We start from the raw sequence: 13295 nt of genomic DNA on the forward strand, positions 1-13295 counted from the left end.
ATTTATGTAGTTTAAACTATTTTAAGTATCTCAGTATTTTATTTAAGATTCTGATTAGTATGTGCTTAAGTGTACGAGAGGGCCTGGAGCCCTAACTTCGCCACTGTACTGAAGGCACTAATAAATAAATATATATAATGTAAAGCGTATGGGTATAGATATTTTGTTAGTTGGTAAAAAAAAAACACGCGTTACAACATATGCTATGTAGTGTTTACCTTGTCCTATTAGTTTCAACGCGGTTAGGGCGACGCAACTGTGAGCTTGCATCCGGGAGATAGTGGATTCGAACCCCACTGTCGGCAGCCCTGAAAATGCTTTCCCGTGGTTTCCAATTTTCACACCAGGCAAATGCTGGAGCTGTACCTTAATTAAGGCCACGGCCGCTTCCTTCCCACTCCTAAGCCTTTCCTATCCCACCGTCACCATAGGACCTATCTGTGTCGGTGCGACGTAAAGTAAATTGTTAATTACTTTCCTCGCAAGTCTGGGACACAGAATATAGTAGTATAAAGTTAGAATTTTGTGACGCTAATATTCGTATGTATAATTTTTATTAACGTGTCAGAAACCAACGACACTGAGCTGTTGCCATTTCAACACCATTTTAAGGGTTACCGATCCAAGCCGGGATTTGAACCTGTGAACTCGGACTCAGAAGGACAGAGACACAACCAACTGAGCCACATGAAAAGAAGGCGTTTGTGATTATTGTTATAAATAGATGCAGTTAGTATTTTTACAAAGGTTTTATGAGGAGCATTTATTAAGGCGTACGTTTCCTTACTGTCCTAAATGCACGAGGCCGCACAGAAGAACTAGCTGGAAGCTAAGGAGCCTTGCAGGGGTGTCCCTTCCTTCTCTGTTCACTTTTCCAAACCAAACTCCATGACGTAAAAGCCCCGAAGCGTCATCGCCTACCAAGCGACGGCTATTCAGCCCGGAGGCCTGCAGATTACGAGGTGGCGTGTGGTCAGCACGGCGAATCCTCTCCATCGTTATTCTTGGCTTTCTAGACCGGGGTGGTGGTGGTGGTGGTGGTGATTATTGTTTTAAGAGGAAGTACAACTAGGCAACCATCCTCTATATAACACTAATCAGAGGGAAAATATGGAAGGGGTCCGACACTTCGAAAAATGAAGGTATCGGCCAAAGAAAGACAAGGGCCACAGAGGGCGTGAAAATGAAAGACTCCCTAGCCCTCGCAAACCTAATAGCGTCGGGGTCGGAAAAAAACAAGAGTTGACCAAGGGAGGTCGGATAGGATAGATGAAAGTGAGGAGCCTGGCACAAGTAAGTGGAGGCCATGTCAGGACTCAGCTGAGGGCCCCGTGGTCGCCAACCCACGCTCCAAAGTTCAGAGCCCCTGGGGCCCCTTTTAGTCGCCTCTTACGACAGGCAGGGAATACCGTGGGTGTTATTCTACCGCCCTAACCCACAGGGGGATCTAGACCGGGGCAGCCATCTCACCGTCAGATAGCTCCTCAATTATAAATACGTGGGCTGAGTGTAACTCGAACCAGCCCTCAGATCCAGGTAAAAGTCCTTGACCTGGCCGGGAATCGAACCCGGGGCGTCTGGTAAGAGGCAGGCACGCTACCCCTACACCGTGGGGCCGGCTGGTTACTTTTAGGTCTCCTTATTTACGAATTTGACTTAAGGCATTCTGCATTCGATTCCCGGCACTGACAGAGTTAAGAAAGGCATGGGATCGGGAGGATACAACCTTGTTTTGGGGTGCAGTAGAGTATTCCTTGAGTTTCCCGTAATCGAAATATCTACGGCCTGGACGGTAGTCACCTTCACGGAGTGTAGTACCAAAGTGGTTCCTTTTTAAAGAAGAGAAATTAAATAAAGATTTTACTTCCTCACAAATGAAGAATGATATCAATTTTACGAACAGTTTCAATAATGCAGCTGGTGTATGTTAAGAGTACAGAAGCTATGATTGTACATGGTAACAATCAAAACCAACAATATATACTGAAGATCCGTCAACGCACTCGGTAGGACCAGCTTTCTTTTTATATCCACCGGGCGAGTTGGCCGTGCGGTTAGGGGCGCACAGCTGTGTGCTTGCATCCGGAAGATAGTGGGTTCAAACACTACTATCGGCAGTCCTAAAGATGGTTTTCTGTGGTTTCCCATTTTCACACCAGGCAAATGCTGGGGCTGTACCTTAATTAAGGCCACGGCCGCTTCTTCCTACTCTCAGCCCTTTCCTTTCCCATCGTCGCCATAAGACCTACGGTGCGACGTAAAGTAAATTCTAAATAAAAAATAAAAAATCTTTTCACACCCCCTTCCAAGAAAAAGTTGTATGCACACTACTGGCCTGGACTTACACCCCACCCACTGAAATTATTTTGTGGGTACGCCACTGCATCCACTCACCATTTAAGGTACAAGGTAAGTCCGAAGAATGGTTGGATACTCAAAATACGCCACCATAAATGATGCGGTTCTGGCTCAAAAGTGTAAGGAAACGTAAGGGACGGGATCTGTGTTTTAAGTAGAAACCGTATCAATAGAACGTGACTTCCCATTTTAAAAATGTTTCATGTTGAACAATACTGTTCATGGGTCAATCGTATAGATTTCAGTATTGGATATTGGGATTACATAAGACCACCCACGAAGTCATTGTCTTATAGTATATTTCATAAAAGAGTCCAGAAGAAGCGTTCTTATGTGAAGTGAGCTAGAGCGTCATTATGAGAAATCTCCAGAACCTCATTAAAGGGATTTATGTCCCAAGCCAAGCCTCTTAATAAAGATTGGGGACGCTTCCCAGATCCCGGCAAAAATTACATTAGGAGGGAAGAAATAATTAAATTAATATCTTTGGTTACGGAAGAGTTGCATTAGATTTGAGACAAGAATTGCAACCTGCATAATTTCTGCTTAATTTTGATATGCATTAGGGCTGCAATCATAAATGCACTCGTTAAATAGAGTACGTGATGTACTTTGTGCGGGAAAACTTCGAGTCGTGGGCGCGCGTATCCTGCACGCGATCAAGTGGCGTGGTTACGCTAACTGATTATAAAAGAGAGGCCGCCTGGCATACCAGTCTCATTCTTTGACCGGAAGGCTGCTTGAACGAGTCGTCATACTGCGTGTTGGTACTGAGAACAACGCTTTGTCTTCGAGCTGCACATACTACTAATACTACTGTATCTGCGAGGAAGTAAGTAATCAACTTGAATATTCAGCTGAATTCTTGATTTTACCTGTGAGGATATGCTATGGGGAGATGAGGTCCTGCCTGTAAGAGACTGATGAACTAGTAGCTTCATATTTCTGTGAGGTCAAGTTATAACAGACGTAATGCTATAGGCTCAGGGTAATTCAGAACTACGTGTTATCCGAGTGAAAGGATGAAATAACAGTGACTAAGAGTAGTGAAGAAACTATAGTGTACCAGGTTTAAATTTCTGAACAAGACTTGGTCAATGTAACGTGTGAGACACTATAGTAGTGGAAACAGGCATCGAGTTTGGACAGTCTGTAATAAATGAATTTGTTTTCAGTTACCCTTGCATCAAGTCAGAACGAGCTTTCACATCATCATTTCGAGGAAGCCACAACCGGAGCTGAAGCCAACACGACAACGGGCATCGATCCAGGAACGTTGGGAGTACCTGATCAGCGCGACGTCGAAGGGGACACCTTCCAACCATCTAAGGAGCTGTACGAAGGAGTCACGCAAGAAAGAATGTCTCCAAGTGGTCACCAGTATCTGCTACAACCGTCGCAGTCAGTCATGATGTGGTAAATTCAGTGGTCCACAGGGAGGGCCGCTCCGTCATGTCATCAATCACATAAGGTCAGAGCTTTCCAATTCTGTTTCAAGCATGTCATTTAAATTTAGATAGGAATAGGGGGGCCGTCAGTCAACAGGTTAGTTATGGTAGGAATAATTCTTTGTAATATAGAGCTAGGCCTCAAGCTCGAACCCCGTACATTAGGGTAGATGATTGTTTGTAGATTCCTTATTGGTGTGTTTATCATTCATTTTAATTGTATTATATTAGCGTAAGTATTATCTTCATGGGTCAGGTCGAACTCCCTTGGTCATAGTAGGTTAGTCTAACAGGCAGGCACTATTTGTCACGTTCAGGAATTTGTTTCTGCAGACGTAGGCTGTATATTTCAGACCAGGATTCAACCCGTAATTCAACCAGTTTTACTGACAGGGCGAGCAAGTCCGAATGTTTGAGAGAGGTGAGCATTATTCATGTAGCTGGCTGTATGTATTTGAGATGAGAAAGCCCAGCACAGTTTGAGAGTGTATTGGCTGCATTAGAGATGCCTGATTATGGCCATGTGATTATCGCATATTGATTTGTGTCTTTGTCTTATCAAGGTTGAGCCCATGGGAGGCGGAAATAAGATTTGCTATAGTGCTGGTGATATTGAGATGAGGGGCGGATCGCCCATGTGTATTTAAAAGAGTACTTTTTAGCAGCCAGGTTACGTGAGGTATTGTGAGAGGCGAGATGTTTTTGCCGGCAGCCAGCTGAGCTCATAAATTATGTGGAGTGCCGCTAGTCAAATGGTCGAAGGGTGAGGGTTGGTGTGTCTGACGTCACAGTCTTGAAACTCGGTGATATTTCTGTCTGCAGCTTGTCGAGTGTGTATGGGGGAAGGAGACGACCTTGGTGTTTTGAAAGCAGAGAGAGATTTTTAATGTTCTATTTGCTCTACGTTAATGTTTACACTGACCCATTTGATATTGGCATCCTTGGATATGTTGGTTGCGTTCATTTTATATTGTTTGTATCTGTATATTCAACGCCATATTTTTCATGGGACTAGGGTTCGTGACCGAGTCAGGACACTGTACATTATGTGGTGATATTTGTTTGCACCGGGGTTCGATGGTACGAGGCATAATAAATTTTATGGGAATTACTGTTAGTTGTGTATTTCAGCAGATATCCGTTTTCTAGATTTCGTTACTTACACAAATTGTAACATGCTTGTTACAGCACAGCTGTTTTCGTGAAGGCAGTGAACTGGTTGTCATCGGCTCAACGTTATCTTTACCCAAGCATTTTGAAAGCTCTTACATTTGTAAATAATTTAATTTTATGTAATAAATCCCTATTTGTTAAACTTTGAATGCAGCGATGTTTTCTGTTAGATATTTTTGTTTTAATTTAGCTGATTCTTACCTGATTAGTCACATATCCTAGTGTTTATCTTTATGTTGCCCATTGATCCCCATGTTATCCCTGAGAAGAGCGCTTTTATCCGGCTGAGCGAAGATATGTGTTCAGGTAAGACTATGTGCACCAGCTCACGTTTGTGAGAGTTCTTTCACTACTGTACTCTGGGTTCGAGACCGGCTTTCGCCTGGCCGGAAATTTAGAGTCCTGTAGGGCACAATGTATCGACTGCGATTCAAGCCTGGGCCGTCCTGATGAGAAGATAGAACCATTGGAACTGAGTTACCACGCCCGCCAATTACAAAATAGTTACCCGCACTTTTGATGGTGCCATTTGAGGTTCTAATCAGTCCCCGGGCATTTGATCAAATATAAGGCCTACCTATCGAACTTAGGCACGACTCCGCGATTGCCTTGCTATTTTAAAAGTAAAAAAGAAATAATTCATAACTTACCGAGGATGCACATGGTGTTGGATTCTCAGTGACAGAACCGCCCCTCTTCAAAAAAAGTTACTTATATGGCACAAAATGAGGAACTAACGTGCAGCTCGCAATCCTGTCACAGTCTTCCCAGCGCTGCAACTTAAACACAGCACATCTCTCAACCACGGTACAACCCGAGGATCCCTAGGACATTGTTGTTTCCCGGAACCGATATGCAAAATCTGACACGATGTTCTTATCTCGGTGGTCACGTTCCGGCCCCCTACTGAGTAATCCCTTCCTAATTGCCCCTTTCTCCATGTCATGACATTTGTCAGCACACGGTTACATTCTCAATACTGGGGCCTCTACAGGTAAATATCCCCGCGCATCACAATCCTAAGTGTCTTCCTTTCATTCAAGCAGTACAAATATGGAGACATATGTATGGCCCTATTGAGCCCTGCTAGTAGATTCTTGTCGCTACGTTAACTGAACATTTCGGCGTACGATTTTAAGTTGTTCATACCGTACATAAAACAACGGGTGATCATCGCTCTAGTTTCAGAAAATATATTTTGGGGGGGCCCAGCCCCACTGCCCCCCCCCCTTCGCTACGCCAGTGAAATGTTATTCTCCGAGAGTACCATCGAAGCTGTTCACGTGAATTTATGATAAAACCTGCAGCTTTCGGGTGACGTCACTAAAGAAGAACATGTGTACTAAAGCAGTTCGCTCACGTGCCTGTGTGCGATGGTGGTGTAATGGTGAGCATAGTTGCCTTCCAAGCAGTTGATCCGGGCTCGATTCCCGGCCATCGCACACTTTTAAGATACTTGATACCATGTTACTCTCCGAGAGTACCTTCGAAGCTGTTCACGTGAATTTATGATAAAACCTGCAGCTTTCGGGTGACGTCACTAAAGAAGAACGTGTGTACTAAAGCAGTTCGCTCACTTGCCTGTGTGCGATGGTGGTGTAATGGTGAGCATAGTTGCCTTCCAAGCAGTTGATCCGGGTTCGATTCCCGGCCATCGCACGATTTTAAGATCTTCGGTACATTTACACTCGGCGGGACTAACAACCAAACTCAACACGTGAATTTATGATCCATACCTGTGGCTTTCTCATGACGTCACTAAAAAGAGGGTGTTTTTTTAAAGCAGTTCGCTTGCATGCCATGTTACCCTGATTGTGCAATGGTTAGCATAGTTGCCTTCCAAGCAGTGGATGTGGGTTCTATTCCAGGCCATTGCACACCATTGACATATTCGAACATGACACTCTCCATAAGTAATTTGTAACCTGAACACGTGCATTTATGATACATACCTGCAGCTTTCGTAAACGTTACTAAAGAAGAACTTGTGTACTAAACTATGTCGCTTACGTGCCCATGTGCGTTGGTGGTGTAATGGTGAGCATACTTACCTTCCAAGCAGTTGATCCGTGTTCGATTCCCGGCCATCGCACACTTTTAGGATCTTCGGTTCCATTACAATCGGCGGGACAATCTTAGAAACTGAATACGTGAATTTATGATACATACCTGTGGATTTCTGGTGACGTCACAAAAAAAGGTGTGTTTTAAAGCAGAATGCTCGCATGCCAAGTTGCGCAGATTTTGTAATGGTGACCATAGTCGCCTTCCAAGCGTTTGATCCAGGTTCGATTCCCGGCCATCCCACACTCTTAAGATCTTCGGTTCCGTTACAGTCATCGAGAGTACCTTCCAAGCTGAACACGTAAATTTGTTATACATAACTCTAGCTTTCTTGTGACGTCACTAAAGAAGAATTTGTGTATTAATGGAGTCCGCTCCGACGCCAACGTGCGATGGTGGTGTGATGGTGAGCATAGTTGCCTTCCAAGCAGTTGATCCGGGTTCGATTCCCGGCCGTCGTTCTTTTAAGATATTTGATACCATGTTACTCTCCGAGAGTACCTTCGAAGCTGTTCACTTGAATTTATGATACAAAATTATAGCTTTCGGGTGACGTCGCTAAGGAAGCATTTGTGTGTTTAAGTACTTCGCTCGCGTGTCAACGCACGATGGTGGTGTAATGGTGAGCATAGTTGCCTTCCAAGCAGTGGATGTGGGTTCGATTCCAGGCCATCGCACACCATTGACATATTCGATACCATGACACTCTTCATAAGTAATTTGTAACCTGAACACGTGAATTTATGATACATACCGTCAGCTTTCGTAAACGTTACTAAAGAAGAACTTGTGTACTAAACTATTTCGCTTACGCGACTATGTGCGATGGTGCTGTAATGGTGAGCATAGTTGCCTTCCAAGCAGTTCATCGGGTTCGATTCCCGGCCATCGCACACTTTTAGGATCTTCGGTTCCATTACAATCGGCGGGACTATCTTAGAAACTGAACACGTAAATTTATGACACTTAATTCTAGCTTTCATGTGACGTCACTAAAGAAGAATTTGTGTATTAATGAAGTCCGCTCTGACGCCAACGTGCGATGGTGGTGTAATGGTGAGCATAGTTGCCTTCCAAGCAGTTGATCCGGGTTCGATTCCCGGCCATCGCACACTTTTAAGATACTTGATACGATGTTACTCTCCGAGAGTACCTTCGAAGCTGTTCACGTGAATTTATGATAAAACCTGCAGCTTTCGGGTGACGTCACTAAAGAAGAACTTGTGTACTGAAGCAGTACGCCCACTTGCCTGTGTGCGATGGTGGTGTAATGGTGAGCATAGTTGCCTTCCAAGCAGTTGATCCGGGTTCGATTCCCGGCCATCGCACGATTTTAAGATCTTCGGTACATTTACACTCGGCGGGACTAACATCCAAACTGAACACGCCAATTTATGATACATACCTGTGGCTTTCTAATGACGTCACTAAAAAGAGGGTGTTTTTTAAAGCAGTTCGCTTGCATGCCATGTTACCCTGATTGTGCAATGGTTAGCATAGTTGCCTTCAAAGCAGTGGATGTGGGTTCGAATCCAGGCCACCGCACACCATTGACATATTCGATACCATGACACTCTCCATAAGTAATTTGTAACCTGAACTCGTGAATTTATGATACATACCTTCAGCTTTCGTAAACGTTACTAAAGAAGAACTTGTGTACTAAACTATTTCGCTTACGTGCCTATGTGCGATGGTGGTGTAATGGTGAGTATAGTTGCCTTCCAAGCAGTTGATCCGGGTTCTTTTCCCGGCCATCGCACACTTTTAAGATACTTGATACCATGTTACTCTCCGAGAGTACCTTCGAAGCTGTTCACGTGAATTTATGATAAAACCTGCAGCTTTCGGGTGACGTCACTAAAGAAGAACATGTGTACTAAAGCAGTTCGCTCACATGCCAATGTGCGATGGTGGTGTAATGGTGAGCATAGTTGCCTTCCAAGCAGTTGATCCGGGTTCGATTCCCGGCCATCGCACGATTTTAAGATCTTCGGTACATTTACACTCGCCGGGACTATCATGCAAACTGAACACGCGAATTTATGATACATACCTGTGGCCTTCTAATGACGTCACTAAAAAGAGGGTGTTTTTTAAAGCAGTTCGATTGCATGCCATGTTACCCTGATTGTGCAATGGTTAGCATAGTTGCCTTCCAAGCAGTGCATGTGGGTTCTATTCCAGGCCATCGCGCACCATTGACATATTCGATACCATGACACTCTCCATAAGTAATTTGTAACCTGAACACTTGCATTTATGATACATACCTGCAGCTTTCGTAAACGTTACTAAAGAAGAACTTGTGTACTAAACTATTTCGCTTACGTGCCTATGTGCGATGGAGGTGTAATGGTGAGCATAGTTGCCTTCCAAGCAGTTGATCCGGGTTCGATTCCCGGCCATCGCACACTTTTAGGATCTTCGGTTCCATTACAATCGGCGGGACTATCTTAGAAACTGAATACGTGAATTTATGATACGTACCTGTGGCTTTCTGGTGACGTCACTAAAAAAAAGGTGTGTTTTAAGGCAGAATGCTCGCATGCCAAGTTGCGCAGATTTTGTAATGGTGACCATAGTTGCCTTCCAAGCGTTTGATCCGGGTTCGATTCCCGGCCATCCCACACTCTTAAGATCTTCGGTTCCGTTACACTCATCGAGAGTACCTTCCAAGCTGAACACGTAAATTCGTTATACATAACTCTAGCTTTCTTGTGACGTCACTAAAGAAGAATTTGTGTATTAATGGAGTCCGCTCCGAGCAAACGTGCGATGGTGGTGAGATGGTGAGCATAGTTGCCTTCCAAGCAGTTGATCCGGGTTCGATTCCCGGCCATCGCACACTTTTAAGATACTTGATACCATGTTACACTCCGAGAGTACCTTCGAAGCTGTTCACGTGAATTTATGATAAAACCTGCAGCATTCGGGTGACGTCACTAAAGAAGAACGTGTGTACTAAAGCAGTTCGCTCACTTGCCTGTGTGCGATGGTGGTGTAATGGTGAGCATAGTTGCTTTCCAAGCAGTTGATCCGGGTTCGATTCCCGGCCATCGCAAGATTTTAAGACCTTCGGTACATTTACACTCGGCGGGACTAACATCCAAAGTGAACACGCCAATTTATGATACATACCTGTGGCTTTCGGGCCGCCTCTTTGGTGTAGTGGTTAGCGTTATTAGCTGCCACCCCTGGAGGTCCGGGTTCGATTCCCGGCTCTGCCACGAAATTTGAAAAGTGGTACGAGGGCTGGAACGGGGTCCACTCAGCCTCGTGAGGTCAACTGAGTAGAGGTGGGTTCGATTCACACCTCAGCCATCCTGGAAGTGGTTTTCCGTGGTTTCCCACTTCTCCTCCAGGCGAATGCCGGGATGGTACCTAACTTAAGGCCACGGCCGCTACCTTCCCTCCTCCTTGCCTATCCCTTCCAATCTTCCCATCCCTCCACAAGGCCCCTGTTCAGCCTAGCAGGTGAGGCCGCCTGGGCGAGGTACTGGTCATTCTCCCCAGTTGTATCCCCCGACCAAGAGTCTGAAGCTCTAGGACACTGCCTTTGAGGCGGTAGAGGTAAGATCCCTCGCTGAGTCCAAGGGAAAAGCCGATCCTGGAGGGTAAACAGATGATGATGATGATGATGATACCATGTTACACTCCGAGAGTACCTTCGAAGCTGTTCACGTGAATTTATGACAAAACCTGCAGCTTTCGGGTGACGTCACTAAAGAAGAACTTGTGTACTATAGTATTTCGCTTACGTGCCTATGTGCGATGGTGGTGGAATGGTGAGCATAGTTGCCTTCCAAGCAGTTGATCCGGGTACGATTCCCGGCCATCGCACACTTTTAGAATCTTCGGTTCCATTACAATCGGCCGGACTATCTTAGAAACTGAACACGTAAATTTATGACACATAACTCTAGCTTTCTTGTGACGTCACTAAAGAAGAATTTGTGTAATAATGAAGTCCGCTCTGACGCCAACGTGCGATGGTGGTGTAATGGTGAGCGTAGTTGCCTTCCAAGCAGTTGATCCGGGTTCGATTCCGGGCCATCGCACACTTTTAAGATACTTGATACCATGTTACTCTCCGAGAGTACCTTCGAAGCTGTTCACGTGAACTTATGATTAGGGCCCGGATTTTTAAAAAATGCATATGCGCATATGCAATTGCATATTTTGACATATTTTGAGGGTTAGTGCATATTCTAGACGTAACAGCATATTCCGGTATATAATGTCTGAATTTAAGGATAATTACAAGAACTACTAAATAAATCTGTTTTGTACATCCCTAGCTAGTTGCCTATTTTATGTGCATCCCTGGCTAGTTGGTATTTTGGACTGTCTGTGTAACGGCATTTTACTTTCACAACTGAAAATGGCCACAGATATCTTAGGTGTGGGTAGGCAGGCTGGACTTCCCTGAATTCCTTTCTCTACCACAGCAGATAATAATCTCAGGGGGCTGGGCACTTGGTCAGGAGAGAAGTATCTTCAGTTCACTAGTTACGTTCCATTTTAGTGCCCTGCATCTCATTTCTAAAAGTGTTAGTTTTTAAAAAATGCCTAAGGAAAAGAGCAGCAGAAGAGATTTACTAAATCAGTGGGTGTCGGGTAATAGGGACTATTCAACAGATGGTGTCATCGTGTACTGTCAAGTTTGCTCAAAGGAAGTGAAATGTGAAAAGAAATTTCAGCTTGAACAGCATTCAAAAACAACTGCACATATTAAAGCAAAGGAGGGGAAGAGCAGCACACCACAACAACTACTTTTTACACAGGTAAAGCCCAAGTCCTGTAGTCTTAATACATTTTCAAATGATCTTTGTCGGGCTTTCGTATGCAGCAACATTCCATGGAATAAATTAAACAATCCAGTTCTGCGATCATTTCTCGAGAAATATTGCGTAAATCAAAAAATACCAGATGAATCAACTCTTAGGAAAAATTACCTACCTCCGCTATATGAATCTACCCTGTAATTGATTCGTTCTGATATCGGAAGGAACTGTGTCTGGATATCGGTGGATGAGACAACGGATTCGTGTGGCCGTTACATAGCAAATTTCGTGGTTGGTAAATTACATCCAGACGAACCCGGTAAGCCACATCTTCTTGCTTGTAAAGTACTAGAGAAAACCAACCATAGCACAATAGCAAGATTTGTAAATGATTCTCTGCGACTATTGTGGCCATCTGAAATTGAGACTAATTGTTGTAAAGTGCTTGTACTACTCACAGATGCAGCTTCGTATATGTTGAAAGCAGCAAAGGCCCTCCAAGTATTTTATCCAAAACTCATACACGTAACCTGTTTAGCGCACGGATTACACCGCATTGCAGAAGAAATACGCGCACAGTTTCCAGCTGTTAACAATTTAATTGGATGTGGGAAGAAACTGTTTCTGAAAACACCAGCTCGTGTCCAGCTCTACAAAGATTGTCTACCTGAAGTTCCTTTGCCACCTGAACCTGTCCTGACTAGGTGGGGGACATGGTTATCTGCAGTATCATTTTATCAGGAACATTTTAATGAAGTGAAAGAAGTGGTTACAAAACTTGAAGATGAACATATTGCGTGTGTCCGTGATGCAAAAGGTGTGTTTGAAACCGCTACTGTTTACCAAGATGTGAATTTCATTCATGCACATTTTTCTGAACTTCCAAAAGCCATTGAGAGCTTGGAATCTTTTGGTACTCCCCTCCATGAATCACTTGATCTCGTTGAAAAAGCTGCATCTTCGTTGAATTACGCTCCAGGCGAAATTGGAGAGAAGATTAAATGCAAGTTAGAAAAGGTGTTGAATTCGAACCCAGGACTGAAGAAGATTAAGTTAATTAGTCAATACTTGAGTGGAACTAGGGTATCCTTGCCAGATGTATGCTCCGAAACGTTGGTGCCCATGTATAAGTACTGTCCAATTACGTCAGTTGATGTAGAACGATCATTTTCAGCCTATAAACTCATTTTGACGGACAACAGACATAGTTTGTCTCCAGAAAACATTGAAAGACTACTAGTTACCTATTGTGATGCTTCTTTTTGCAATAAATGATACCTGTAAATAGGTAAGTGAATAAAATTGCATGTTTTTAAGAGCATATTTCCTTATTTTCCGTGCATATATTGTAACTTTTTAGTGCATATTTGCATGCATATTTTCAGGTTTTTTAGTGCATATAAATCCGGGCCCTACTTATGATAAAACGTGCAGCTTTCGGGTGACGTCAATAAAGAAGAACATG

At 44.0% G+C, this 13295-nt stretch overlaps 7 non-coding genes across 7 annotated transcripts; all 7 read left to right on the top strand.

Moving 5' to 3' along the window:
- The first annotated feature begins 6349 nt into the window (after nucleotides 1–6349).
- On the top strand, nucleotides 6350–6421 carry TRNAG-UCC (transfer RNA glycine (anticodon UCC)). The gene has a single exon. It is a non-coding gene; the product is annotated as a tRNA-Gly (tRNA).
- A 145-nt stretch (nucleotides 6422–6566) lies between these two features.
- TRNAG-UCC (transfer RNA glycine (anticodon UCC)) lies at nucleotides 6567–6638 on the top strand. The gene has a single exon. It is a non-coding gene; the product is annotated as a tRNA-Gly (tRNA).
- A 1444-nt stretch (nucleotides 6639–8082) lies between these two features.
- Nucleotides 8083–8154, top strand: TRNAG-UCC (transfer RNA glycine (anticodon UCC)). The gene has a single exon. It is a non-coding gene; the product is annotated as a tRNA-Gly (tRNA).
- A 145-nt stretch (nucleotides 8155–8299) lies between these two features.
- TRNAG-UCC (transfer RNA glycine (anticodon UCC)) lies at nucleotides 8300–8371 on the top strand. Its single transcript has one exon. It is a non-coding gene; the product is annotated as a tRNA-Gly (tRNA).
- Nucleotides 8372–8950: 579 nt separating this feature from the next.
- Nucleotides 8951–9022, top strand: TRNAG-UCC (transfer RNA glycine (anticodon UCC)). The gene has a single exon. It is a non-coding gene; the product is annotated as a tRNA-Gly (tRNA).
- A 362-nt stretch (nucleotides 9023–9384) lies between these two features.
- Nucleotides 9385–9456, top strand: TRNAG-UCC (transfer RNA glycine (anticodon UCC)). Its single transcript has one exon. It is a non-coding gene; the product is annotated as a tRNA-Gly (tRNA).
- Nucleotides 9457–10035: 579 nt separating this feature from the next.
- On the top strand, nucleotides 10036–10107 carry TRNAG-UCC (transfer RNA glycine (anticodon UCC)). The gene has a single exon. It is a non-coding gene; the product is annotated as a tRNA-Gly (tRNA).
- Nucleotides 10108–13295: the final 3188 nt, after the last annotated feature.

The sequence above is a fragment of the Anabrus simplex genome, chromosome 1 (assembly GCF_040414725.1).
Source record: "Anabrus simplex isolate iqAnaSimp1 chromosome 1, ASM4041472v1, whole genome shotgun sequence".
Classification (NCBI taxonomy): Eukaryota; Metazoa; Arthropoda; class Insecta; order Orthoptera; family Tettigoniidae; genus Anabrus; species Anabrus simplex.